At 48.6% G+C, this 26818-nt stretch overlaps 1 long non-coding RNA gene across 11 annotated transcripts in view; it reads right to left on the bottom strand.

Annotated features, from left to right (window-relative positions):
* The window catches only part of LOC127483831 (uncharacterized), a 112802-nt gene that overhangs the window by 76281 nt on the left and 9703 nt on the right, over nt 1–26818 (bottom strand). For 2 of the 11 annotated variants that reach the window (XR_016217855.1, XR_016217850.1), the window contains one exon: nt 22115–25264. The exons of 6 other annotated variants lie outside the window; for them this stretch is intronic. This is a non-coding gene — a long non-coding RNA (uncharacterized LOC127483831). Of the gene's footprint in view, nt 1–5548; nt 5568–21320; nt 21792–22114; nt 25283–26818 lie in introns of those variants that run through there. 3 more of the 11 variants (XR_016217857.1, XR_016217860.1, XR_016217859.1) reach the window with 3 other exon arrangements.

Genomic DNA, 26818 nt, shown 5'->3' on the forward strand with positions numbered 1-26818 from the left:
TGGACTCAGCGGGCTGCACATTTTTCCCAATAGGTTACCACTGGTTCATTTGGCAAAAAGCAGGCGAGAGGAGGGGAGGTTTGATCACAGAAGTGACAGGCGCAAAGTTCCAAACATTCTCTTGTATCATCAAGTTGATTCTGGAATCAACCTCGTGTGCACCACAAGGAGAGAGAGCTCACAGAGCTGGTCGCTGCTTGAGGCATGAGGAAGGGAGCTTGGGTAACATTCCCTATGCTGGAACCTCACTGTTTTCTATCAGAGAACAGTACAGTAAGCAGAGAGAGAAAACCGACTAGCTTCTCTTAAACAGCAGGTTGCTTAAGGGGATATTGTCACACCGGGGAAGAGGAATAGAATTTGAAAGCTGTAAGGTGAGCCACCACTTGCCGACCTGGATGAGTTCATTAACCATTCTGAGACTCAACTTGCTTCCAATTTCTGGGTTGACTGGGTTAACGGCCACCCCCAGGGTGACCGTGAGGGCGACAAGCTGACAGCGCAGCTGGCTTTCGGGGCTCACACTGGTTGCGTGCCACTTGGGCCAGCCGAGCCAGGCTTTGAGCAGCCCCATTGCCCTTGTGTCCCTGTGGTCCCATGATCCCCTTCCCAGCACCGCTCAGTAGGCGTCCTCCTCCCCAGGGTAGCCCACCCACCACTGTGAGCAGCTCACAGCTCCAACCTCAGGGTCTGCATCTTCCATTCTGCAAAAGTAGTGACACTCTCACCACCCCATCCGGAACCTTCCCTTGTTTATCTCATTTCCTCATTAGTCCCCTGCCACTTCTCTCTCTGCTAGTCCCCTGCCTAATTGCATTTTCCAGCACTTGGGAATCCTGAATCAATCTGCAATTTCTCTTCCTAGAATTCATCCCCAAGAGTCCTGATCACATGCAAAACAAGCTTAGCCATTGTGCAAACCAGTTCTGTGGCCAAGTTCTTAATGCAAAGTCTAAGAGCAGCCAAGGGTGGGGCTGGGAAAATGAAGTCAGTGTGACAGACCCATGCTGAGCAGGAGGCTAGGAAAACCATGTAATCCAAAGGCAAAACAGCAGATCAGGGGTCAGGAGACCTGAGCCCCAGTGCTGGATAGATCTCCGCCTTAGACCTGGGACCAAGGGTCACACACTTTGGGCCTCCTTACATAGGAGGTCAGAATGACTCAGACATGGCCAACAAGTGGTAGGGGTGCCATCACTCACTCGTGCCTACCACCTGTCACTAATCAATCAATACTTTCTTTCTTGGCAGAACCCAGACTAGACCCAGAACCTCAGGCAACCAATCACCATGAAACAATGGGAGGTGGCACCAGGGACAAACACTCCCTGCCATCCTGAGCTATGCTCTAGAACTCCTTTCCATTACTTGAACCTCCTCCCCTCCCTGGCATGGATTTCCTCCTTTGCAGACTGGTGGGCATCACGAGGAAGTGGAGCACCGCAACTTTGCGGAAGTCACGATGCACACCCAGGCTAGCGCCCTTTTACACTCAGCACTGGGCAGATGGAGGATGGGACCTGCTAGTGTGCCACAGGGAGGAAGATGAGAGTCAAGCCTGACTGTGCCTGCTGCAGTGCTATTCCTTGCAGTGGGCGGTTGGCCCTTTAAGGTCTGGCAATGACTTTTTGTTGAAATTTCCAAAAACATATCCCATGAGCCTCGTTTACCATGGATAATCTGACTGATTCCACAGACTCTACAGTGCCAAGTCTTCCCTTTCTTGCTAGCTTCAATGTCTGTTTTGGCCTCCTGTCCTGGCCCCCTCCACGGGACAGCCCACAGCCCATGACCTTGACTCAACTCTGTATGTGGCTCCAGCCACCTTGGACTGCTTTGGAGCCCCTGGCCCTTGTCATCCAGGGGCTGGCAGCCCCAGAACTGCCTGCCCACTCTGGCCCATCATAGAAACTATGCTCGGATCCACTTGTGTCTGACTGGTCATCATTCTCTCCACTCAGCTTCAGTCACTCACGGAAGTGATAATTCTCCTGGCCCTGCAAGAACTACGGAAAAGCATTGTACCTGCTACACAACAGCCCCAGTGGCTCCAATAATTCCTTGTCTCATCAGAATTCCAGCCCTTCTACTCCCCTTAACCTTGCCAAGAACATCCTCCTCTCTTCCATGAGGTCCCAGGTCTACCAGGTGCTCACAATCCAGCCTACTGCCCATGTCTGCCAGAAAGATTCCTCTGACCATGCCAGGCCTCAGTTTCCACCTAACAGCTGACATTCACACCAGGGAATCCAGCCCTTAATTGTATGTTACTTCTCAGGGTTTCATAGAGCAAAAGTTCTATGAGGGTGAAACACTGCCACTCAGCTTGAGTGCCTGTCAACAGGCACAACTGGCATTGCTGTGCAGACAAGAGTGTGCAGTAACCACCAGCTAATTCATTATTTGAACTCTTGAATTCCAGGGCATCAAATTCTTGCCTCCATAGGTCCAGTCTGGAGCCTTCTCCAACAGAATCAAAAGAAAGTTTAGACCGTACCAGAGTCCAAGCAAGAATCCACCTGTTGGGCTTCCAAGGTGGTTTTCAATCTGTTGAATACAAAAAGTCCCAGGGAGTATTTTCTAGAAGATTCCCCAGCTACACCACTGCTGTTCTGATTTACTGGGCCTGGGGAAGACCTGGGAGGTGCATTTCACTAAGGGGTAGGTCGTTTTGAAGTAGGTGGCCACCAACCCTATTCTGAGGGGAAAGCAGGACTGTCACAACCTCATTTCCCAGAACAATCTACAATGAGTGAGGCCAAGACAGAGAAGGGAACGGACTCTCACTCCCAGAGCAGTCTTCCCAGGCAGCCAACGCCTCAACTTTTTCCCGGCCTCTTCCTTGGTTACGGTCCAACACTGGTTACCAAATCTCTGGGCCCTTCAGCCAAAAGACCATTTGGCCTTGAAGAATCATTTTATCTGCAGGGATCTCCCTCACGAAGGCCTCCATTTGGCTTGTCCTCGTCCTAGTAGGAGGCAAAACAAACAAACACACCCAAGTACTCTCCCTTAACCCGCTGCAGCCTAGGGCTGGGAGGCTACACTGACCCTTACGGTGAATCAGAATGGAGTTACAAGTAATTTATAGGAGGCTTGTCACATCTTGTTCCAGTCTTTCTTGGGCTCCTGGTTTTCCTTGTTGGGTCACAGGACTACTTATATGTCTGATTATGCTAAAGGCTTCTAGTCTTCAAGACTGCATATGAAGCATTACACAGAATCCGCCTCTTGTGGCTGACATCTCACTAAGCTCTCAGACTTGTGGCCCTGAGGATCGAAGGGAAGGAAGGAAACAGCCCTTCCCCCAGGCAGGGCAGAGCCTGGCAGGTCATCTCGCCAGCACCCAGGCTGGCATTCTTCTCTGTGTCTTAGCATGTTGGAAACGACAGCCTGGGGCCAAGTGGTTTTCCACAATAACTTTTGCAGCCTTATTAACACCCATCCTGCCTGCACGTGGGAACTCCATAGGATAAACAATTGTTCAGAAGAAAAAAGCTGTTAAAAAAAAAAAAAAAACCTACAATTGCTCCAAAACAGATGGCAGAGCACCAGACTCCAGAGACAAAACCTCGCGTAAGCGATCCTGTAAGCATCATTCAGAATCTCTCCTGCAGGAGGAACTTGAGGCAAATCAGAGAAATATTCCCTGGAGTCGTCCCCTAAGGGAAGCAATGGCACGTCCATGAACTTGCCCAGGCACAAGGGAGACCTCGAACACCACTGGGATTTGCTGCGAGACAAGCACTACGTGGAAAAATGAAATTCTTCCTTTTTCAGCCCCACTCCCAAGCCTGATTCCACCCAGGGGTTCCAAGTACGCATGTGCAATGTGTTTATTCAAAGACTGGTCCTGGCTTTCTTGCAGGTAAGGCCGGCATCTTTGAGCCACGGCAGGACGGCAGTATGGGCAAGGGCTCTGGGAAGTCCAGGAGCAAGAGCGCCCCATCTGGTGGAGAGAGGAAGTACATGCCTGCCCCTTTTTGCAGCAGGGTCTTTTTCCTCGTGCCTTCACGCTGGAATCTTGCAGGCCTTAAGCAAGGGCATTGCAACAAGTCTGTTAGCTTGAGTGCCTTGACTTCTCTTTCATCTCACCCCAAGCTTAACACCAGTCACAATTCTGAATCCATTCAACTTTGCTAAGCCTCTTTTACAATTATGATTCCTCCTGTAAAATGATAGCCACAGGCAGGAATGAAGGTTGAAAAATGCACTATTCAACAGAGGCCAGGGGCCAGCATTTTGGTTGAGCAGGATGCTGCCCATATGCTAGCATCCCATATGGGCACTGGTTCAAGTCCCAGTTGCTCTACTTCCAACCCGGCTCCTTGCTAATGGCCTGGGAAAGTAGTAAAAGATGGCCCAAGTGCTGAGGCCCCTGTACCCACGTGGGAGACCCAGAGGAAGCTCCTGGCTTCAGCCTGGCCAGCCCTGGCTATTGCAGCCATTTGAGGAGCGAACCAGAGGATGGAAGATATCTCACTTCTCTCTCTCTCTCTCTCTCTGTCTCTGCCTCTGCCTCTCTGTAACTCTGCCTTTCAAGTAAATAAATAAATAAATCTTTGTTTATTTGTTTTAAAGGGTTGGAACAGAGAAGCGCCTGTATGGCAGGGATGGCCTGGCTGGTTCCTTGAGCTCATGGTCCCAATGCACTTTGGGGGGCACAGATGTCATGAGGGGAGGAGGCCACTGGGCAGCGGTGAAGCCCAGGTCCAGAACGAGAGCACCTAGGTTCAGTTCAGTCTCCACCCCTTTGTAACGAATGCACCTGGTGGGGTTTTTTTTCTTTTTAAGCTTTATTTTACTTATTTGAAACACAGAATTACAGAGAAAGTGAGAGAGAGATATCAATCGTCCATCCATTGGTTCACTCCCCAAACAGCTGCAACAGCCAGAGGTGTGCCAGAACAAAGCCAGGTGCCAGGAGATTTATCCAGGTCTCCCACATGGGCGCAAGGGCCCACGCACTTGAGTCATCCCCTGCTGCTTTCCCGGGTGCATAAGCAGGGCACTGGGTCAGAAGTGGAACAGCTGGGATATGAACCCGTGCCCATATGGGATGCCAGTGTTGTAGGCAGCGGCTTAATCTGCTGTGCCACAGTGCTGGCCCCGTGGGTGTTTTCCTGGCAGCTCCACGAGTCCGTTTCCTGTTCTATGAGGTAGAGATGACGACGGGAACGACTTGGGGGATTCCTGTGAGAGTCAAATGAGATGCTTGTGTAGAATGGGGTCCTCACCAGCTGCTAACTCCATGCTGATGTCTGAGTTTATCTTCTAGAAAAATAAATGGATGTAGAATTGAGTCCTCAGGGCAAAAGTGCCCATGTTTCTGAGGCTGGCAGGTGACCTGTGACAGAGGCAGCAGTGGGGCCCAAGGGCCACACACACATCCCCCAGCACCCCCTGCCCAGTGCTCAGGTTGTCGGAGGGGAACAGCCTGTGGTCCGTATCTTGGTCTCCACCTCGCACCAAGTGAGGAGAAAGAAAAGGACGTTACTGCTCTTGCTCGGTTTTCATTTCATGGAAAAATCAGAAATTTCATGAGTATACAGCACAGTGGAAGTGATCTGTCGGGGAACGATAATAGTTCATGTTACTGAAGCGCTCACGACATGTATTTTAATTCTTCATCTCATTTTTTCTTCTCAGTCCTTTGAAGAGGATCCTACTGTCCTCCCCAGTTTACAGAGGAAACTGAAGCACAGAATGAGCACCGGCCAAGGTCATCAGTTAGCCAGCATGTGAACGCAGAGATCCAACTCCAGCACCCACCCAACAAAGCCACATCTCACCTCGCCCGACCCCTGCTCCCACTGACTCACTTCAGTGTTTCATTTCTTCTAAGTGACATTTTCTAAGAAAGTCAAACAGATGATGATGAAAAATGCTGTGAGCACTCACTGCAGCAAAATTATGTCTAGCACTTAACTCCGTTAGGTCCAGGGGGTCATGAGGAGGACACATAACCTGTGTCCCTGGTGAACAGTCATCTCCCGCATGGGAACGGGAGAGGGCCAGAGAGGTTCTGCAGAGTGCACGTAATAGAATATAAGGAGGGGAGAGAGGAAGGGGAAGGAGGTACCTGGGAGTGCACAGAGGACGGGGGAGCCTATCAACCCCAACAGAAAGGGCTGCGTAGCTTCTTCCCTTCCATAATAAACCAAAGAACCAGAAGCTCAGAGATCTCAGCATATCCTGGGCTGCCTGGCAATTGTGAGGGAGCCCATCCTGCCCTCCCCTCGTCAGCCAGGCCCCTGAGCCTGGGACGCGAGGTCAAGCCAGGTCTTTCGGTGCCTGAGTGCTGCGCTCAGGTGATGGCTTTCCTTCTCTAAGGAACGGGGCTACCCACAATGCCCCAGTATAAGCGCGTCATCCACTCCCAGGCAGGAGGTGAGTCCCGGTGGTTTCCCTCTGCACACATCCATCCCCTCCCCCGAGGGTGTCCAGCAGGCCAGTGAACCTTTTTTTCATTTCTTTATACAAACATAGCAGCTGGGTTAGCTGCACCTGCAGCCCCTGCTGTGTCCCACACGATAAAAGGATCAAAGCCTAGAAGCTGCCTTTAGACTATAATTTAAGATAATTAAGATTTTTTTCACCTAAATTACATTTTAACATTTCATAACAGAGCTGTCAAGATTCTATCTATCAAAACTCTATCAGGCAAACAAAGGAGGATAATTATATTTTCAGACACATGCAGTCATCACTCTGCTTCGTTTCTTATAAAAAGACTTCAGCCTTCCTTCGCGTTCTCATCTCCAAACGCTCTTCCTCCACCCCACCCACCCGTGGAGTCTGAGCCTGCACAGTCTTAACCAAGAGGAAAAGATACCAACACAGTCTGGAACTCAGGCCAGCCAAGTGCCTCTCAGAAGCAGCAGTTCTAATTAGACAGCATCTCCAGGATGTGGCTTAGTCCGTAGGGGCATCCTGCCTCACTAGATGGACTCTGATTGGAGAAGGCGGAATGGCAGCACAGTAATCTCCCCAAATCAAAGAGAACAATGAAGTGCCAAAAAAATTCGTACTAGAAGCTGCGTTTGCTTTCATCTCGCCCCATTAAGTTAGGGAGTTTGTTCTAAGATCCCCTTTGAGATAGCAAGAGAAGAACACTAATTCTGTTGGGTATTGTTGCACGTCTCCCCGTCATCTCTCTCCTGAGCATTGGGACACAGCCATGTTGTCGGAGTGAAGAGGACCCTTCTCCCAGTTCCAGGAATGAGCCCTAAGGAGCCCAGGTCACTCAGTGTCATCTCACTCTCTGTCAGACGGCGATGGCTCCACAAGTGGGAAACGAGGACAGGCTGCAGCCAATCTGAGTGTGGCCTCCCCTGCCCCAAGGACTGCATGGGACAGGGACACAAGGTCTTGGTTGGTCCCATCAGGAGAAAGCCCATGAGTTTCCCCGGATAGTGGAAAGAAGAGAAATGCTCTTCTGTTGACACGTGGTGAGCAGACATTGGCTGTGGAACTGTAGCAGGCAGTTTGCTGTCACTGAGGGAAGTCTGGGGACAAAGCCACCCCTGGAAGAGGGTGAGAGCAAGAGTGTCACAGAGCAGGGGCAGGAATGCTGGTTCATCTGTATGTGGACCCTGACAAACGGTCAGTTTGAACTGGGCTTCATTTGCAACCAAACTGATCCACCAACTCTGATTAGGTTGAGTGCAGTGTTCTTAGGTTTGTGGGGCTACAGCCCTTTGACAAGCTGACATCGGCCACGACCCCTACCCTCAGAAAAGTACACAGACACCAAAATTCCCAGAAAACTTAGGGGTGACAGGGCCATGGACTCCAGACTGGCCAGGCATTGGGGTAGGACAGTCCTGGGTTCAAACCCTACCTTGGCCAACAGCATGATTTGGGGTTAACTTATTTAACTCTTTGGAACCTCCTTGGATTCCTCTAGAAAGTGACCATACCTGCTTCACACTGTTGTAAAACTCAAATAAAACCATGGAAGGCCACAAGCTAGGACCTGGAGCAATCAAAAATGCTCACAGCAAGAGATCAAACATGCCCAAAAGTGAAGCCACGACCAAGCTCAAAACAGAAAGCAGTGAGTGGGGACTGGTCCTGAATTTGGGGACAACCTGTTGTGAGAAGAGGATCTGGGGCAAGACACAGCTTCCCCATCTGAGAAGTGCCTAGATGGGTCCGAGGGGTACTGTGGGGTCAAATAAGAAAAAAAGGACTTGACCCACCTGGGACAGAACAGGGAAGGTTTTGTTGACTGTGAAGTTTTTATTTTTTTAAGCAAATTAAAAAGGGAATAAAAAAGATCTATTATTACTGCAATCTATATACTTGGAATCATAAGAGAACAAAACCTTAGCAATTTCCCATCCCAGCCAAGCGGGAGTGAGTCATTGGGCTATCCCTCTACAGGCCAAAACCCCAGGTTCTTATTAAAAATCAGAGAGAGAGAGAGAGAAAGCTGAACTCTGCAGGTAGTGGCCACCCTGCCCACTGTCCCTCCCTGCTGCACAGCTCACGGCCCGCTGCCCAGCGCCCACAAGGCCTCCTGCAGCCAGAGGCTCGCCCTTTGGCTCACAGCGCAGCACAGTCATCAGGCCCTTCCAATCTGCCTGCTGACTTATGACTTGGAAACAACAGCAGGGATGGAAAACCCGGGGCCGAGCCAGGAGGCGCACAGAGCTGGGATGTCACCGAGGCTGGACTGCCCCTCTGCTGGGCTTTCCCCGCCGTTCTCCCCTCCGCCTCTCGCTGCCTGGCTTTTCTTTCTACATCCGTTCCCCCTTACCCAGCTTTCTGAGGAGGCCCGTTGCAGACGCAGGCTGTTTGAGCACTAATGCGATCCTATCATCGCACGTCCTGCACTGATCCCGCTGTGAGGACATGAAGCGAGTCTCAATAACACCGCGCAGTGAACGGACCCCCTCCCTGCTGGTGGGGGGGCAGCAAGATCAGAGTGGAAGCGAGCAGGGCCCACCCTGACTTCTTAGCCCCTATACATCAACTTTTCCCATGAGCCTCCTCCCTGAAGACTTCTTCTCAGAGTTCTGGGAGGCATAGGGGGAGCCACAGAGGAACAGGACAAGGTTAAGAGCTGCTCCGACTTCCTCTGCCACACTAGTGATGACTCAGCGATGAAGTTCTGCTCCCTTCTAGAAGGAATGGAGGCCCAGAGAGCCCACTGCACCTTGGGCAAGCACCAAGCCAGCCAACACGTCTCAGGGAGCGAGAGAGCAGACGCAAACACGGTTGGCAGCAAGAAGGGCCAAGCCGCAGCAGGGCTAGTGGCAGTGCCCACGGCGGAGAACCAGCCAACGGCGGCCACAGAGGCGCACTCAGCTCACCAGGGAAAAGTCTCAGCCACGGCCAAGGCGAGGGTGGCTGCTCTCTGGAAGTGGCCGTCTTATCTGCTGCGCGTCCCGAGCCAAGACCGCGCGACCACGACGCCCAGGTTCCAGGAGTGACGGGCAAGCACCGGAAGGAACAGAAAACAAAAGCTTCAAGGAACATTGAAACACGGGCCATGAGAGACCCTCCTGTAGCTTCGGAGTAGCAAGATTCTACACACAATCCCTGGAGGTTTCCTAAACGGCTGAGCCCAACAAAGGGAATATTTATTTAATACTAATTAAGATTTCTATTCATTTCATTTTATTTGAAAGGCAGAGAGTCAGAAAAACACAGACCTTCCACCTGCTGATTCACTCCCCCAGACACCTATAATAGCCAGAGCCAGGCTAGCAGAAGCCAGGCACCCTGAACTCTGCCCCGTCTCCTGTGAGAGTGGCAGGGAACCAAGCACTTGAGCCATCATATGCTGTGTCCAAAGGTGCATAGTCACTGGAAACAGGGTGGGAAGTAGAGAAGCCAGGACTCAAACCAGGCTCTCTGACATGGGATGTGGATGTCCAAGTGGCACTTAATTGCAGTGCCAAACGTCAACCCTAAAATATACTTTTTAAAAAACATTTATTTATTTATTTGAAAGACTTACAGAGAGAGAAAGAGAGGTAGAGAGAGAGAGGTCTTCCATCTGCTGGTTCACTCCCCACATGGTCGCAATGGCAGGAGCTGCGCCGATCCAAAGCCAGGAGCCAGGAGCTTCTTCCGGGTCTCCCACATAGGTATAGGGGGCCAAGGACTTGGGCCATCTTCTACTGCTTTCCCAGGCCACAGCAGAGAGTTGGATTGGAAATGGTGCAGCCGGGACTTGAACTCACACCCATATGAGATGCCAGCACTGCAGGCAGTGGTTTTACCTGCTACACCACAGCACCAGCCCCAAAATATACTTTTAAAAACAGATATAGGGGGCTGGCGCTGTGGCGCGGTAGGTTAAGCCTCCACCTGTGGTGCCAGGATCCCATATGGGTTGTGATTCAAGTCCTGGCTGCTCCACTTATGATCCAGCTCTCTGCTATGGCCTGGGCAAACAGTGGAAGATGGCCCAAGTCCTTGGGCCCTTGCACCTGCATGGGAGACCCAGAAGAAGCTCCTGGCTTCTGGCTTTGGATAGGTGCAGCTCTGGCAACTATTTCAGAAGCAAATGATCCACAAATCACTGCCAGTGTGCTCGGCACTGAGAACCACGAGTCCATCCCTGTGGATCTTCATCTAGATAATTCCTCCTCCTGACCCAGGTGCGCTTCACTTGTCACCATCGGCTCTCTCATTTTCGCGAACTCTGTCCCCTCCTCCACTTTCATCCCTCTTGTCTCCTCGCTCACAGGGTCCTCTGGCTTCATTTGCCCTCTACCCCAGCCCTGGATTTTCCCAGAACCTCAGGACTGCTCACTCCCAACCTGCTGCTGGCGGCTGCACTGTGAACCCGCACATCTGGGGCTCTGCTGCTCTCCCCGCAGGCCACTCTGCCAAGCAGCGTGGGACAAATCCCCAGAGCCCACAGACCCCGCCCCCGGGCCCTGGCTGGTCTTCACTCCTTTGCCTGCTGCCCTGCACTGCTTCTGACAGCACTGTGCTCCTCCATGCCTTCTGTCCCACAGCCTGTTCTTGAAAGACAAGCCCCCCTCGTCATTCTCCCCGACAAGTGCAGGTCATTTCTGGGAGCTTTCACAAATTCTTGACTCAAAATATCAACACTTTTGTTAAAAAAATATTTTATTTATTTGTGAGGTAGAGCTACAGACAGAGGGAGAGACAGAGGGAAATGTCTTTGATCTGCTGGTTCACTCCCCAAACTGCTGGAGCTGCACCGATCCAAAGCCAGAGCCAGGAGCTTCTTCCAGGTCTCCCATGTGGGTGCAGGGGCCCAAGCACTTGGGCCATCCTCCACTGCCTTCCCAGGCCATTAGCAGGGAGCTGGATTGGGAGTGGAACAGCCGGATAGGAACCAACTCTCATATGGGATGCAGGCAGCACGGGTGGAGACTTAGTCCACTATGCCACAGCACCAGCCCCTTAGATACATCTTTCACCATGGTTTTATCTCCTGTTTGAAACTTTTTATAAAGTCACACCTGGACTCCTCACCTTCCAGCTTCTCGCCTTAGCCAGGGTCTAGCTCTGTCCCTTTTGTCCTCTCTCACCTGCAATCTGTGTCTCAGGTAACTGCTAACTCTGTCCTCTCTGCTGTAGCTGTGTCCCCATGGCAAGAACTATTTAGCTTTCCTGAAACCATGTTTCGCCTATTCCTTGTAAGGACACTTAAGCCAGCTGGACCCACAGAAATCCTTCAGGGTGGAAAAAAAAAAAAAAGAAAACCAAAAAACCCTGCTGAGGATCTCAAAAAAAAGTCCTACAATCTGCAACAGGAACCAATAAACTTGATGTTCCAGGAGGGACCATCAGCAGATGTAATGCACGGTGAATTATCCTTCCAAGAATGAGCGAACAGAATGCAAACAGACTAAAACATCAGAATGTTTTAAATATTAATAGTTTAATTAAAAACATAAACTTTAAAGTATGAAAAATGACAGATTTATTTTTAAAAATAAAATACTTTGAATGAAAAATAAAGCATTTAAAATTAGAAGCTCAAAACATATGGCAGATTACACAGAACTGAAGAGAGTATCAGGTGAATGGAAGCTAGCCTAAAGAGATTATGCAGGGGCCGGCGCCATGGCTCACTTGGTTAATTCTCCAACTGCAGCGCTGGCATCCCCTATGGGTGCTGGGTTCTAGTCTCTTCCAGTCCAGCTCTCTGCTGTGGCCCAGGAGTGCAGTGGAGGATGGCCCAGGTGCTTGGACCCTGCACCTGCATGGGAGAGCAGGAGGAAACACCTGGCTCCTGGCTTCAGATCGGTGCAGCTCTGGCCGTGGTGGCCATTTGGGGAGTGAACCAATGGAAGGAAGACCTTTCTCTCTCTCTCTCTCTGTCTATGACTCTACCTGTCAGATAATAATTAAAAAAAAAAAAGAGATTATGCAGAAGGTAGTAAAGAGATACGGGAGGATGAGACACGAGGAATCAGCTCAGAGCTACGAAGGCTGCAGCGTGTGGGTCCAGAAAGAGAGAGAAGAGACGGCGAGGGTGAGGGGACATTGGAAAAGACAATGGCTGAGAGTTTTCCAGATGAATGCCGAAAACTACCCACATGCTAAAGAGGAAAATAAAAATAGTCACATTGTGGTAAAAATACAGAATATCAAAAATCTCTCAAGCCAGCATAGAGAAGAGCAAATCACCTAGAAGGAAATGGCAGCTACATGGCAACAGGTTTCCCGTCAGCACCATGGGGTCGCACGGGACAACAGGCCAATATTCTCCACACCATCACGAGGAAACCCCTGTGAGCCAGACTCCTGCACCCCACTCAACCCAGACTCCACAGTGACCAGGACACACGCCTCGGAAATACTAACACAGGCCTCATGAAAAAGGAAATGTGTTCTAGAACAAAGCAGTTAGAAGCAAAATAAAATCGACTGCACACAAAGCATAATAATATTAATAATAATAACTAGTGGGGAAGTTAGAACAAGTCAGGAGAAAACATTAATCATCAATAACATGGAAATGGAAGAAGCGTTGAGCTTATTTTTTTTTTACAAGACATGCTTTTTAAGAAGTATTTTTTTATTTGTTGATGGTCACTTCATTTGAAAGGCGGAGAGACAGATAAAGAGGTCTTCTATCTGCTGATTCACCCCCAAATTCCCACAACAGTAAGGGCTGGGCCAGGCCAAAACCAGAGAAAAACTCAGCCTGAGTTTCCCAGTGGGTGGTAGGGGCCCAGACACTTGAACCATCATCGGCTACCTCCTAGGGTGTAACAGCAGCAAACAGCTGCATCGAAGGCAGAGTGACTGGGACTCCAACCAGGCACTTTGACATGGGATGCAGGTGGCACAAGTAGCATCTTAATTGCTGACCAAACACTCACCCAGAGAGCTGTGTTAAAACGTGGAAATTCTTGTGACTGGCATTGTGGCACGGCAGGTTAAGCCTCTGCCTACAGTGCTGGTGTCCCATATGGGCCCCCAGTTCAAGTCCCGGCTGCTCTACTTTCCATCCACCTCAGAAAGCAGAGAAAGACAGTCCAAGTGCTTGGAGCCCTGTACCCATGGGGAGACTTGGCTCCTGGTTTCAGCCTGGCCCAGCCCCAGCCCTTGCAGCCAACTGGGGAGTGAAACAAGGGATGAAGGACCTCTTTCTCTCTCTCTCTAACTCTGCCTTTGATAAAAATCAATAAATGTTTTTTAAAAATAAAATTGGAAATTTTTATTTCCTGCTTCCTGCTACCTGCCATTGCAGACCCCAGGAGGCCACAGTGATGGCTCAAGGAATCGGGTTCCTGCCACCCACGCGGGACCTCAGTGGTGATGCAGTTCCCAGATCCAGCCCTGGCCCAGCCCTGGGCCAGCCCTGGCCACTCTGGGCATCCGGGGAATGAATCAGTGGATGAGCGCCTTCTCTTTCTCTTTCTTTGTTGGCCACATCCCAACTTTCCACTTTTCAAATAAACTGAAAATAGTAAGTTAAAAAATTTAAATTCTACAGTATTATACCCCTGAAACTTGCTAAGAGCAAAAATCTTGAGTGTTCTTTCCATAGGAAAACAAATAACCATGTGAGCTGATAGGTATGTTAATTAGGTTGATTACAGTAATCATGTGAGGTGATGGGTTTGTTAATTAAGTTGATTACGGTAAGGACTTCACAATGAATACATGTATCAAATCATCATTTTTTATCTCAAACATAAGTTTTTTTTTTTTTTTTTTGACAGGCAGAGTTAGACAGTGAGAGACAGAGACAGAGAAAGGTCTTCCTTCCATTGGTTCACCCTCCAAACGGCTGCTACGGCACTGCGCCCATCCGAAGCCAGGAGCCAGGTGCTTCTCCTGGTCTCCCATGTGGGTGCAGGGCCCAAGCACTTGGGCCATCCTCCACTGCACTCCCAGGCCACAGCAGAGAGCTGGCCTGGAAGAGGGGCAACCGGGACACAACCGGCACCCCAACTGGGACTAGAACCCCGGGTGCTGGCACCGCAGGCGGAGCTGGTTTCAAACATAATTTTTATTTGTCAACTATGTCTCAATAAAGCTGGGGGCAGGAAGCTGGAGTCCTCAACTTGGAAAACATTAACTTTAAACTTTGTCAAGTATTAATGATAAACATTTAAAGATTATCGCTAATAGAAATTTTAAAATATAACAGTCCAACTAGAAAAAAATGAAGGAAAATGAACAAGAGCAAAAGGAAATCCAAGTATGACACACGTGCACACAAACTCCCCCAAACTTAGATGCAAAAAAAAAAGCCCAAATGTGTCAGCAATCAACATACAGAAACTGAAACATTACTTATACACTCAGATCAGAAATCTTAAATTTTTACTATGATATTTATAATATGCAGATGAAAAAAAGATACCAGGCAAATAGTAAATACAAGAAAACTAGTAGAAAAGTCAGATAAAATGAAATTTAAGGTAAATAGAATTATTAAAATTAAATTGTACTAAACGAGAAGAGAACATCTTTCTAGGAAGGCAGAATAAGCCTGAATCTGATGTATGAACAATATGGCCTCAAAATACATGGAGCGGCTGGCGCCGCGGCTCACTAGGCTAATCCTCCGCCTGCGGCGCTGGCACACCGGGTTCTAGTCCCAGTTGGGGCACCAGATTCTGTCCCAGTTGCCTCTCTTCCAGGCCAGCTCTCTGCTGGGGCCCAGGAATGCAGTGAGGATGGCCCAGGTCCTTGGGCCCTGCACCCGTGCACCTGGCTCCTGGCTTCGGATCAGCGCAGTGCACCAGCCACAGCGTGCCAGCTGTAGCAGCCACTTGCGGGGGGGGGGGGGGGGGTGAACCAACAGAAAAAGGAAGACCTTTCTCTCTGTCTCTCTCTCTCTCTGTCTATACTCTGCCAGTCAAAATATATATATATATATATATATGAAGCAACAAAGTACAAAATTATGCAAAAATTGTAAAAATAGATTTGAGTATACATTATCTAAGACAAAAATTGGTTAAGACATAGAAGAGTTAAATAATGATAATGACAGAGCTGATGTTGTGGCGCAGTGGATTAGGCTGCCCCATACAAGCACTGGTTCAAGTCCTGGCTGCTCCATTTCCAATCCGGCTCCCTGCTAACGGCCTGGGAAAGCAGTGGAGGATGGCCCAAGTGCTTGGGCCCCTGCACCCTGAATAACCTCCTGGATTGGCCCAGCTCTGGCAGTTGCAGCCATTTGGGGAGTGAACCAGAGAATGGAAGACTCCCTCTCCCTCTCCCTCTCCCTCTGTCTATAACTCTGCCTCTCAAATAAATAAATCTTCAAAATATATATGTAATCATAATGATGAGTATTGATCCTAAAGACATTGCAAAGCCTGAATCTCCAAGATGAAGCAGAAAAACCTAATTTTTGAACAACGGCACAAGTACACCTGCCAGGTAAGAGGTGCCTTTTCCTCTGACCCCAGCCAATTCTGACACTGAACGTGTGGGGTTTTCCACGCCAACAATCCATTCTCCAACTCTGACGCCAAGTGAGAATCCCACAATGCAGTGCAGTTACGGTTTACTGTAAAGGGCTCAGGTGAGCGGCTACGGAGGGAGGAGCAGGCTGGGCCCGACCGAGCACAGGCGCCTGGCCCGTGGGACTGCGCGGAGCTGCCCTCCCGCAGGCTCTCAAGTGTCACGCTCTGGCATCTTTATGAAGGTCCCATACCGAAGGCATGGTCACGTATGAACGCCGTCTCCTGCTCCTTCTTCCTCCTGGGGCTGCGGGCTGGGCCGGTGAAGGCCTGGCCTCCACCCCAAGGCTATCTGGGGCCCGGGAGCTCTGTGCGGACTCTCAAGAGCGACTTCCTTAGGGCAAAAGATGGTCCCGCTGCCCCCACGACTCAGGAAAGCACAGGGGATTCAGGAGCCCCGGCAGAAACCGGGGACACAGAGCAACACCATTTGCAAGTCACTTAGGAGTTAGCCAAGAACTCATAGTGGAAATGAATAGCACAACATGTCAAAACTTACAGCACGTACCTGAAGCAGCATTAAAAGGCGCAAGTGTGGTCCTGGATAAACAGCTACCTGTGTGCAAGAAACGGGCAGGGAGGGAAGGCCGGGCCCCAGGACATGACAAGCACCGGGAGAAAAATCAATAGACAGGAATAATGAGACAGTTCTTTTCCAGAAATGGAGAATCATATAACTGACTTTCTGTTAAGACTGGTTAAGAAAAACAGACGGTACGAATTCAACAGTGATGAGAGAAGAAAAGAAATGACCATGGTGAGCTAGAGACTCAAAAACACGCCAAGGGCATGCTAGGAACCCAAGTTTTCGCAGCCAAATTTATGATTTTAAAGTAAGTTTTACCAACATCGCGATAAGAAGAATCTGAATCAATCTGAAGTGACACTTCTGAATAAAAATCTGAATAAATCTCTAATTTTATAAAAGGAAAAAAAGTATACATATAAATTCCCAAGGCAAGATGATTTTTATTAACAAGTAACCAAAGCTGCAATAAATATTGAAATCCTAAGTTTATAGGAAGTATAGCAGTAAATAACAGAGAATGCACTCAATCTTCCATTAGGTACAATTATAACCTGATGTCAAAAGTGAGCAAGACGAGGCTGAAAAATAATGATACAATAATCAGAGGCAGAGCTGCAGGTGAGCTTCACGTAGTATTCAGCGAGGCACTGGGACCTGACCTGAGAGCTGTGCTTGGATTATTTCATTTAATGTCAAAAAAAAAAAAAAAAAAAAAAAGCCCATGTGGTAAAAGCATGATCGTTAACTGGATCTGAAAGGAGAAAACTGGGGCACTGAGGGTCCAAGGAATCTGCTCAGGAAGAACAAACACCAAATGAACACAGCAAAGAAAGTCTAGCTGAAGTAGTAGCCATCTGTCGACGCAATTTTTAGTATTTAGTCAAATTCAAAGCCATTTGTAATTTTAGGAATAAGGAAGCACACAGAAAATCAGGTGTAGGGAGGGACTTCCTACATCTGATAATGAGCCACTGGCGCCCTGGCTCACTTGGCTAATCCTCCGCCTGTGGCACCAGCACCCAGGGTTCTAGTTCCGGTTGGGGCACCGGATTCTGTCCCGGTTGCTCCTCTTCCAGGCCAGCTCTCTGCTGTGGCCTGGGAAGGCAGTGGAGGATGGCCCATGTCGCTCCCCCTCTTCGTGGAGGAGCAACACAGGACCCTGCGCTGTTCTTTCGTCTGCTCGGCCCTCCCCGGGTTTGCTGCTGGTTCTTCCCGGGTTGGCTACTATCCCTTCCACCTCCGTGGAAGGGCAGTTCCCCCAGGCCACATTCCCCACTTCCGCAGGGGAGCGGCACACCGCCGGCCGGCTTTCTCGGGGGCTGCACGGGTTCCCTTAGATGTTCCCCATAGATGTTCCCGGTGCATGCCGTCTCTCTCCTCCTTTATAGTCCTCCTCCGCCAATCCCAACTCGGCTGCCCACACGCCGAGTACGCTGCTCTCCAATCAGGAGCAAGTCCTACAGTTTATTGGTTGAACTGGAGGCAGCTGTGCGGAAGCTGTTTACTTCTCTCCCAGCGCCATATTGTGGGAGAGCAAATGCATAGAATAAGTCTTAATTCCAGTAACTCAGTCTAGTCCGGATTGCTCCCCACAGCCCAAGTGCTTGGGCCCTGCACCCGTATGGGAGACCAGGAGGAAGCACTTGGCTCCTGGCTTCAGATAAGTGCAGCGTGCCAGCCATAGCAGCCATTTGGGGGGTGAACCAATGGAAGGAAGACCTTTCTCTCTGTCTCTCTCTCTCACTGTCTACCGGTCAAAAAAAAAAAAAAAAAGTAAACAGATTGGGGCCGGCGCTGTGGTGCAGCGGGTTAATGCCCTGGCCTGAAGTGGCAGCATCCCATATGGGCACCGGTTCGAGACCCATCTGCTCCTGTTCTGATCCAGCTCTCTGCAATGGCCTAGGAAAGCAGTAGAAGATGGCCCAAGTCTTTGGGACCCTGTACCCACATGGGAGACCTGGAAGAAGCTCCTGGCTCCTAGCTTCAAATCAGCGCAGCTCTGGCCATTGCAGCCAATTGGGGAGTGAACCAGTGGATGGAAGACCTTTCTCTCTCTCTCTCTCTCTCTCTCTCTGCCTCTCCTCTCTGTGTAACTCTGACTTTCAAATAAATAAATAAATCTTAAAAAAAAGTAAACAGATTATGGTGAAATTCAATTTTCCACAAAATTCAGGAAAATAAATGGATATTCCTGTTATAATTTCTACTCAATACCATGCTGGAGATTATATCAAGTAAAAATAAGGCAACAAAGAAAATTAAATGCCATGGCACAGTTGGTTAATCCTCTGCCTGCAGCGCCAGCATCCCATATGGGTTCCAGTTCTAGTCCCAGCTGCTCCTCTTCCAATCCAGCTCTCTGCTATGGCCTGGGAAAGCAGTAGAAGATGGCCCAGGTGCTTGGACCCCTGCACCTGCGTGGGAGACTGGAAAAAGCTCCTGGCTTCGGATTGGTGCAGCTCCGGCCATTGCGGCCATCTGGGGAGTGAACCAGCAGAGAGAGGACCTCTCTCTCTCTCTCTCTCCCTTTGTCTGTAATTCTGCCTCTCAAATAAGTAAATAAAATATTAAAAAAAAAGAATTAGGAAAAACAATCTTCTGAGTTTCAGCCAATCTTGTTTTATCCACAGAAAATCCTAGAACAATTACCATCTTTCAGAACTAAACAAGGTGCTTCAGAATAATTCCTTAAAGATCAATATAAAACAATCTGTTGAACTCTTATCCCATTCATAAGAACAGCAAAAGCATCTTCAGGCTGATTCCAAAACATGAAAAAGCAGAGTAACAAAAATGTCTTACCCAACTATATTTTCAAAATTCATTGTTAGGTAATGGCATTGTGACGTAGCAGGTAAAGCCACCACCTGCAGCACCATCTGGGCATCCCATATGGGCACCAGTGAGTCCCCGCTGCTGCTCTTCAGATCCAGCTCCCTGCTAATGCACCTGGGAAGGCAGTAGAAGATGGCCCAAGTGCTTGGGTCCCTGCACCCACGTGAGAGACCTGGAAGAAGCTCCTGGCTTCAGCCTGGCCAAGCCCCAGCCCCAGCCTTTGCAGCCATTTGGAGAGTGAACCAATGGCTGAGAGACTTGTGTGTGTGAGTGTGTGTGTGTGTGTGTGTGTAACTTCGCATTTCAAGTAAATAAATCTTCAAAAGTAAAACATTATTGTAAATTTATACTAACTCAGGAGTTAGTTGACGCTGAGGCTCACCTTCTGCTGGGTGTGGGGTGACTGTCCCGGGGCAGGGCTTTAGGCCCTGCACTGAGCACAGATGCATCCAGATCTACTGTGTCAGCTTGGCTTTGCCCAGCCATAAGAATGCACTTTCTGCTGTCCTCCATGGAGGAGCCTCCATATAACACAGGCAACCCCTCCAGCTCTGTGGCTGGACAACGGGAATCACTCCTTGACAATCCTTTTTAACACCGACTATCAATGGAAGAGTCTCTCAGAACCCCCCTTGGAAAAGGTGGTCTTATCTGGAAACAAAACAGAAGCTGGGGTTTACCCAGGCAGGGTGGGCAGGCCTGCTTCAGAAATTAAAGCTGATGGATCCTGGCGACCTTGACCTCAGCCAGGGTGAGCCACATAGTGCCCCGGGGCTGCAGGGGGCAGCGGCAGGAACAGAACTCCTTGGGAGGTAGAATCAGCCTTTTCACTTTGTCTACCTCCACCCCCTCTCTCCAAATATTTGGAGGAGATCCCATCAGAATGGGAAAGCCAATGCTCACCCTCCGTCTTTCTCTCTCTCTGGCACATACACTTGACACTCTCCATCCAGAGCAGCACAGCTTCCCCGAGTCCCAGCAGGAATCTTGGGCGTGGCACCAGGAACCAGCACGTGACCTGCATTCATTAGCCAGTCAGACCAACCGCACAGCAATGGAATTTGAAGGGAACAGAAAGAGCTCTGTGCTCCAGCCATCGGCTCAGGGACTGAAGTTTGCTTCACACGACAAGAGGGACAGCCAGAGCCCTCCCAGGGCTACGTTTCTGCAGCAAAGCCCCCACTTCTGGCCCAGACAGGCACCTTCCCCTGCTACCACTTAAGGGACAACAGCCTCTCTGCCCATGACTGTTCTGTCCTTACTCAGCAGGCTCTTGAGGTCACAGGCACCCAACAGCCTCCCTCCGCCCAGCCCAAAAAGAGAGTTTTGTGTGCAGAAGGAAACCACCTCCCCACAGAGCTCAGGACCAAATAAGGCAGGGAGCCGATGCACAGCAAGGCAGCCTAGCAGCTCTCACTTCAAAACCTAAGGCTGGGAGACGCATTGCAAGAGCCAGCAGAGGGGAGAGCAGGTGAGAAACACGCGCCCGGGCTGCGATGGCATAGTCAGTCCACCAGTAGCCTGACTTGCAGGGCTCCTCTCCCAAGCCAGGCTGCCATCGCATCAAGTTCCACTTCACAGCTGCGGTTTGCTTGGCTGCAGAGGTTTCTGGGGGTGACTCAGCAACTCTGGCATTTGATGAGTCATTCGATTTTGCATTCATGTATTCCACATTTTACTGAGATCTGTAAACCAACTACCATGCTTGGTCCTAGGACAATCGGGGAAGGAAAAGAAACAGGCCACACAGAGTGACAACTGATTATAGTGGCTCTGGATTTGTGGGGCCAGGAGAGCTACCCTTTGGGCTGGATCTTGAAGAAAAAGTGTGTAGGGCATGTTGGGGAAGCCTCTCCCCAGTCCCTGGGGATGCATCCCTTCATCAAAGATGCTACGAAAGCTTTCTCGGCATGGCCATAAAGGTGAGACCTCAGTCAATTTTGGAAGCATTTCATCTCACCAAAATCATGCAGCGAGCGGTTCCAATAAAGTGTGTGTCATCTTTTGGAAATTAACCATTGTGAGCATTTTTGATTGCTCAAACATTTTTAATCACAAAAATAATACATATCTTCCCCAGATGTGTACAAGACACACACACACACACAATAAAAATTAGCAGGAATTCAACCATGAGAAAAAACAAATCATAATTTGGTGTTTTCTATGAATAGATTTTGTCTTGTTTTGTACAAAATTGTGAGCACATATTGTCTGCATAATTTTTAAGCCTTGTGGTTTTTTTTTTTTTTTTCACTTAACATTCTATTCTAAGCAAGTCCCACAACTTTAAACAATCTCTGAGAATAGTACTTTTAGTGGCTGAAAAGCATTCCATCTATGGATGGGCCACAACTATTTCAACTATTTCCTCACTCTTGAAAATTTAGGTCACGTCCATTCTTCGGCTCCTCAGGCTGCAAGGAACCTCTGAGTACATCCATTTGTCTGTGCATCTCTGGTGATTTCTTTGTAAGAAATTTCTCAAGGCACAAAAACTGAAACAAAGGTCATACACATTTTTTGGATTCTTGCTATATATTGCAGAAATTCTTCAGAATTACAGACACAGCACCAACTACAAAGTTGGGACTTAATTAATATTTATCAAACAATGAATGAATAAAAGAATTTTATGATTCCTCAGAGTACCCCTGCTAAAAGTTGCCATACTTGAACCACAGAAACTAAATAACCTTGCGAGAATAAACAAACATTTAGACAGGATAAACTGATAAACTAATGAATTTTTAAATACCCCTGGGAAGAATATAGATCAAGAATTGTGTCGGAAAAAATGCTGTTACATATTTATGTGATGGAAAATTCTGTAACTGAAATCAGGCTACAGAAGAATAACTACTATCATAAGAAAATATGCACTATATGATAAAATGAGCATGCATACTATATCCATGACTTCAAAGACATAGATAGTATGAGCCTATTTTAGTGAAATACATATAGGTGTGTATAGGTGTGCTGTGATCTGAATGTGATTTGGTCCCCAAATTCAAGCAGGACTTTCAACCCCAAAGTCATAAATGAATGGTACCGAGAGCAGAGACTGACCCAGATCACACTGTTAGGAGATGGGGCCTGGCAGGTCGGGGGGGGGGTGGGCCTGGAAGGTAGTTCTCGTGAGAAGCTTCTGATGAAAGCCTGAGTTTGGGCCTAGACTCTCCCTGTGTGTCCTGGTTCATCATGTGACCCGCCATTGGTGCCCACCATCCTCAGCAGAGGCCAAACCAACGGGGTCACCCAATCTTGGACTCAGACCTCCAAAACTGTGAGCTAAATGAAGTTTTTCTCTTTGTAAAATAAATGGGTGCAGCTATTTCATTATAGCAATGGGAAGCTAATCTGTGTGCATACACCTACATTACAAACATTAAATAGTATTAGAAGACAAATACCAAAATATCAACCATGGTTCTCTTAGATTCAGGATAATTTTTCCTGTGTAGGGCATGTATGCGTGCGTGTGCATGCGTGTGTGTATGGGCGGGTGGGTGGGAGTACACCAAGGAGTATTCTAACCTAACTTTTCGTATGACCTACACCTAACAACATGTTTACCCATCTTTCAGCCCCGTATGCTTTATTACTGGCAGAAGGAGAAATATTTCACTGGGAGGTGTTAAAAGCCTGTATTTAATAATCTCATCTTTACATGTCTAGTCTATAAACAAACCCATAGAGAAACAGGTCGGCTACCACGAACCATGGGTTTTAGATTCTTTCACTAAATATTAAGTCTCTTAAAGACAGGAATCTCCTCCCTCTTCCTGCCTATCATTTCAAAAACTAAATGCTTCCTGGTTAAAAAGAAAAGCAAAAACAAAGAAACCCTTTTGCAGAACCAAACACAATTTCTTTAAAGAGAAAGATTTCCAGGGCTAAATTTATAATCCACAAACATACAGAGTATGCCAATTAGTCCCCTTAATGATCTAATCATGGGGGTATAATAGCAACAACAAGGTCCAGATGCCAGTTAATAAACCATCATAGGATATATTAAAAAAGAAAATCACATCCCACTGGTTTGGCTTTCTATTATGGAATCATCCCAGCTCGTTGTCTTCTAAACAATTTTAGTGAACAACTGATCTACCTCCAATATCGAATTTTCTGCTTGTGTTAACACACACATACACTGCTTCTGAACCAGAGAGGCAGGCTTACACCAATCTATTGTTTGTGCAATGTGTTTGTATCTAATTAAAAATACAAAGGAGATAGCAAGTGTATCTTTGTGTAAGAATCTTTTTTTTTTTTTTTTTAATGGCAACATCCAGGCTGTGCTGTCTCAGGACTGGATTTCATTCTGTACTTTAAATCACAGAGCCCAAGAGAGAAGCAGCCCCTGCAGTGGTTTTGTGGGATCGATGAAAAGGTCAGGTGCAGCAAGCACTGTCTTCGACTGCCCAGGCATTACGTAGGCAGGGCTGCAACACTTCCAGGACACAGGCGTGCTGCTGTTGGCTGTTTATTTCAGACAACTGATGGCTACCGTGAGAAAAATACTTACAAATCAAACAGTAATTTGATTGTCTTTCCCAGCATTTTAAATTCATAACTGTATTAATTTTGTTATTATTCTTATCAGCAATGTTATTATTTTATAAAGGTTTTCAAAAACAAATGGAATAAAAGAAAAACCAGTTTGGCTGCGTGTGGCCTGTGGATAACTTTGCCTTGATACCACTGTGAAGCAAATATGAACGCTTCAACCATTCATAAGAGGACTGTGCAGTTTGAGAGCAGGACACGGATCAGCCTGTTTTTCATTACTACAACAGAAGACGTGCAAGAAGCCATTTAGGAAGGAAAGGGAGATTTACCTAACAGCTTTGCAGGCTGGAAGTCCAGACAAGATCACACAGGCTGGCCAAGGCCCCATGGCAGGCAGCAGGTGGTGTGCAGGTACAAGGAGAACATGGTGAGCCAGAAAGCAAAAACAAAGTAGGAACACACTCAGGCTTTTCTAACAACCTTCTCATGAGAACTCCTAAGGGTACACCCCCCAAAACCCAAGGTTCCACCCCCAAAGGTGAGCCACTTCCCAGCAGCACCACTCTGGGGACCAAGCCTTTAACACGTGGGCTTTTGGGGAACATTCAACATCTGGGACCATAGCTCGCAGGCTAGAGGGGACAGGAAGGATGGCATGTAGGCGACCAGCAGTGAGTGTCCCACTGATGGGGCACCTAAAGGAGAACCCAGCAAATACGGAAAGCACTTGGAGGAAGCACAGATGTCAGAGCCCAGTGATGCCCTGCCTCTCTGTGAGGGAGACTTTCTGATGCATGGTATCAATACACTCAGTAACTCTCCACATCTTGTAGCATTTTCCTGAACTCAGGACACAAGTCTTTGAAAAGGGTTGACACCGTGAATCTGAGATCGCATTGTGTCCAGTGCAGGGCAGCATAGTGAGAGCAGCAGGACGGGGACAGGGACGGGCCACCTAGACAAGGCCCCGAGGGCGTCCGCCCACCGTCTCTCCGGTGCTGCGGGCGCTGCAGGGATCCTGCAGGCACACCACTCTCCCGGGCCGGAACACTCAGACCCAACAATCCCGAGTTCCGCGCTCCTGCAAGCACAGCAAAGGAGTTCTCAGTCTTCTCCAACTTCTCTCTCGAGGGCAGGTGTCCAGCCTACAAGCAGTGTCGTCTTCGGCTCCTCTCTGGGACACGGTGAAGACGTACGCTGTTTGCTTCGACATGAATGGTGTGAGAAAAGGGCTGACAGAGGAAAACCTGAGTAGCAGGCGAGAAGTCAGCAGCCGCCTGCAGTGCTTGTGCGCGGAGGGCGGCCGGGGATTCCACCTGAGGCCTTCGCATGTACGACGTGATCAAGGGCAGGCGCGTCCCCAGGAGCCGTCAGCACCGCTGGAATATTGCCAAGCCACGTAAAGCTGGTTGCCACCGAGGAGCACATGTGCTTGCTTTCCATGAGTATGTTTCTGAAAATGAACAACAGACTTCCAAAACTTGCCACTCAGTTGGTTCATAAACAATCCAGGGAGATTCTGGGTCAAAACTTCGATGGTCATTGAAAATACTCAGTCTCAACTTCTTTTAAAAATCAAAGAAAGGGGGCTGGAGCTATGGCAATAGACTGTCCCCCCACCCCCGAGGCACCAGCATCCCATATGGGCGCTGATTCATGCCCTGGCCACTCCTCTTCTGATCCAGCTCTCTGCTATGGCCTGGGAAAGCAGTGGAAGATGGCCCAAGTCCTTGGGCCCCTGCACCCTCGCGGGAGACCTGGAAGAAGCTCCTGGCTCCTGGCTTCCAATCAGCCTGGCTCCAGGCACTGAGGCCATTTGAGGAGTGAACCAGTGGGTGGAAGACCTTTCTCTGTCTCTCCCTCTCTTTATCTGTAACTCTGCCTCTCAAATAAATAGAAATTCTTTTAAAAAAATAAATGAAAGTGTCTCCTGCTGTAGCAAAGCAGAATACACTGCTACCTGCAATGCTAGCATCCCAAATGGGCCCTGGTTCAAGTCTCAGTAGTTCCACTTCCCATCCAGTTCTCTGCTATGGCCTGGGAAAGCACTGGAAGATGGCCCAAGAGCTTAGATCCCTGCACCTGCATGGGAGACCTTGACAAAATTCCAGGCCCCTAGCTTTGTCTTAGCCCAATCAAGGCCATTGTGGCTATTGGGTAAGTGAACCAGCAGATGGAAGATTGTCTGTCTCTCTCTTTCTCTGGTGAGTGAGTGAGTGAGTGAGTGTGTGTCCTTTCTCTATGTAACTCTACTTCTCAAATAAATAAATAAATAAATCTTAAATCAGTGTAGAAGGCAGTACAAGGTAAGTAGAGAATGCTGTGCTAAGTTGACATTCCAAAATGTTATTTGTGAGCATTTAGCAGATTGATGAGACCAGGAAGGGGTTGCAAATCCTAGTACCAAATGCTTCTCTTCTCCATAAGGCCTCCTGGTGGATGTGTCACTGCCCTTCTATACCGCATCACTCAGATTAGGTTCCCAACTAGAGTTTCAGAGGCTACCACACTCAGACTACACAGAACGACCTAACCGGGAGGTGAAGAACAGCACTGTTAACCTGCCTTGTATAGATGACAGTTGAAGGAATAGAATCCCAAGATCCTACCCACCATGATGGGCATTATTTCTCATGAAGACTACAACAGCTCAAACCCAAGAGCAGAGTTTGATTTCTATTCAAGAGCAAAGAGAACAGTCAGATGTGTCGTCCAAAGAAAAACTCCCAAAAGGCACGATGTCCAGTTACTCAGGAGGAGGGGATGTGTTGGAGAGGGTCTGAATGCAAACCTGTTCTCCCATGCCTCTTGGTCACTTGGAGCTTTTGTCATTGTCACTACTCGGACTCCACATCAAGAGGCTCCCATGATGTGCTTGTCCCTGTATTTCTAGTGTTTGGATTGGATGCAAAGCCAGAAACCTGAGGCATTCCTTCTCTACCTTAAGACATCAACTGACAAAAAACAGAGCCCATGCACCAGCTTCTCTTCCCAAAGGACTCCATTT

The sequence above is a fragment of the Oryctolagus cuniculus genome, chromosome 12, assembly GCF_051225735.1.
Source record: "Oryctolagus cuniculus isolate XC-2025 breed Fujian yellow rabbit chromosome 12, ASM5122573v1, whole genome shotgun sequence".
In the NCBI taxonomy this organism is placed as follows: Eukaryota; Metazoa; Chordata; class Mammalia; order Lagomorpha; family Leporidae; genus Oryctolagus; species Oryctolagus cuniculus.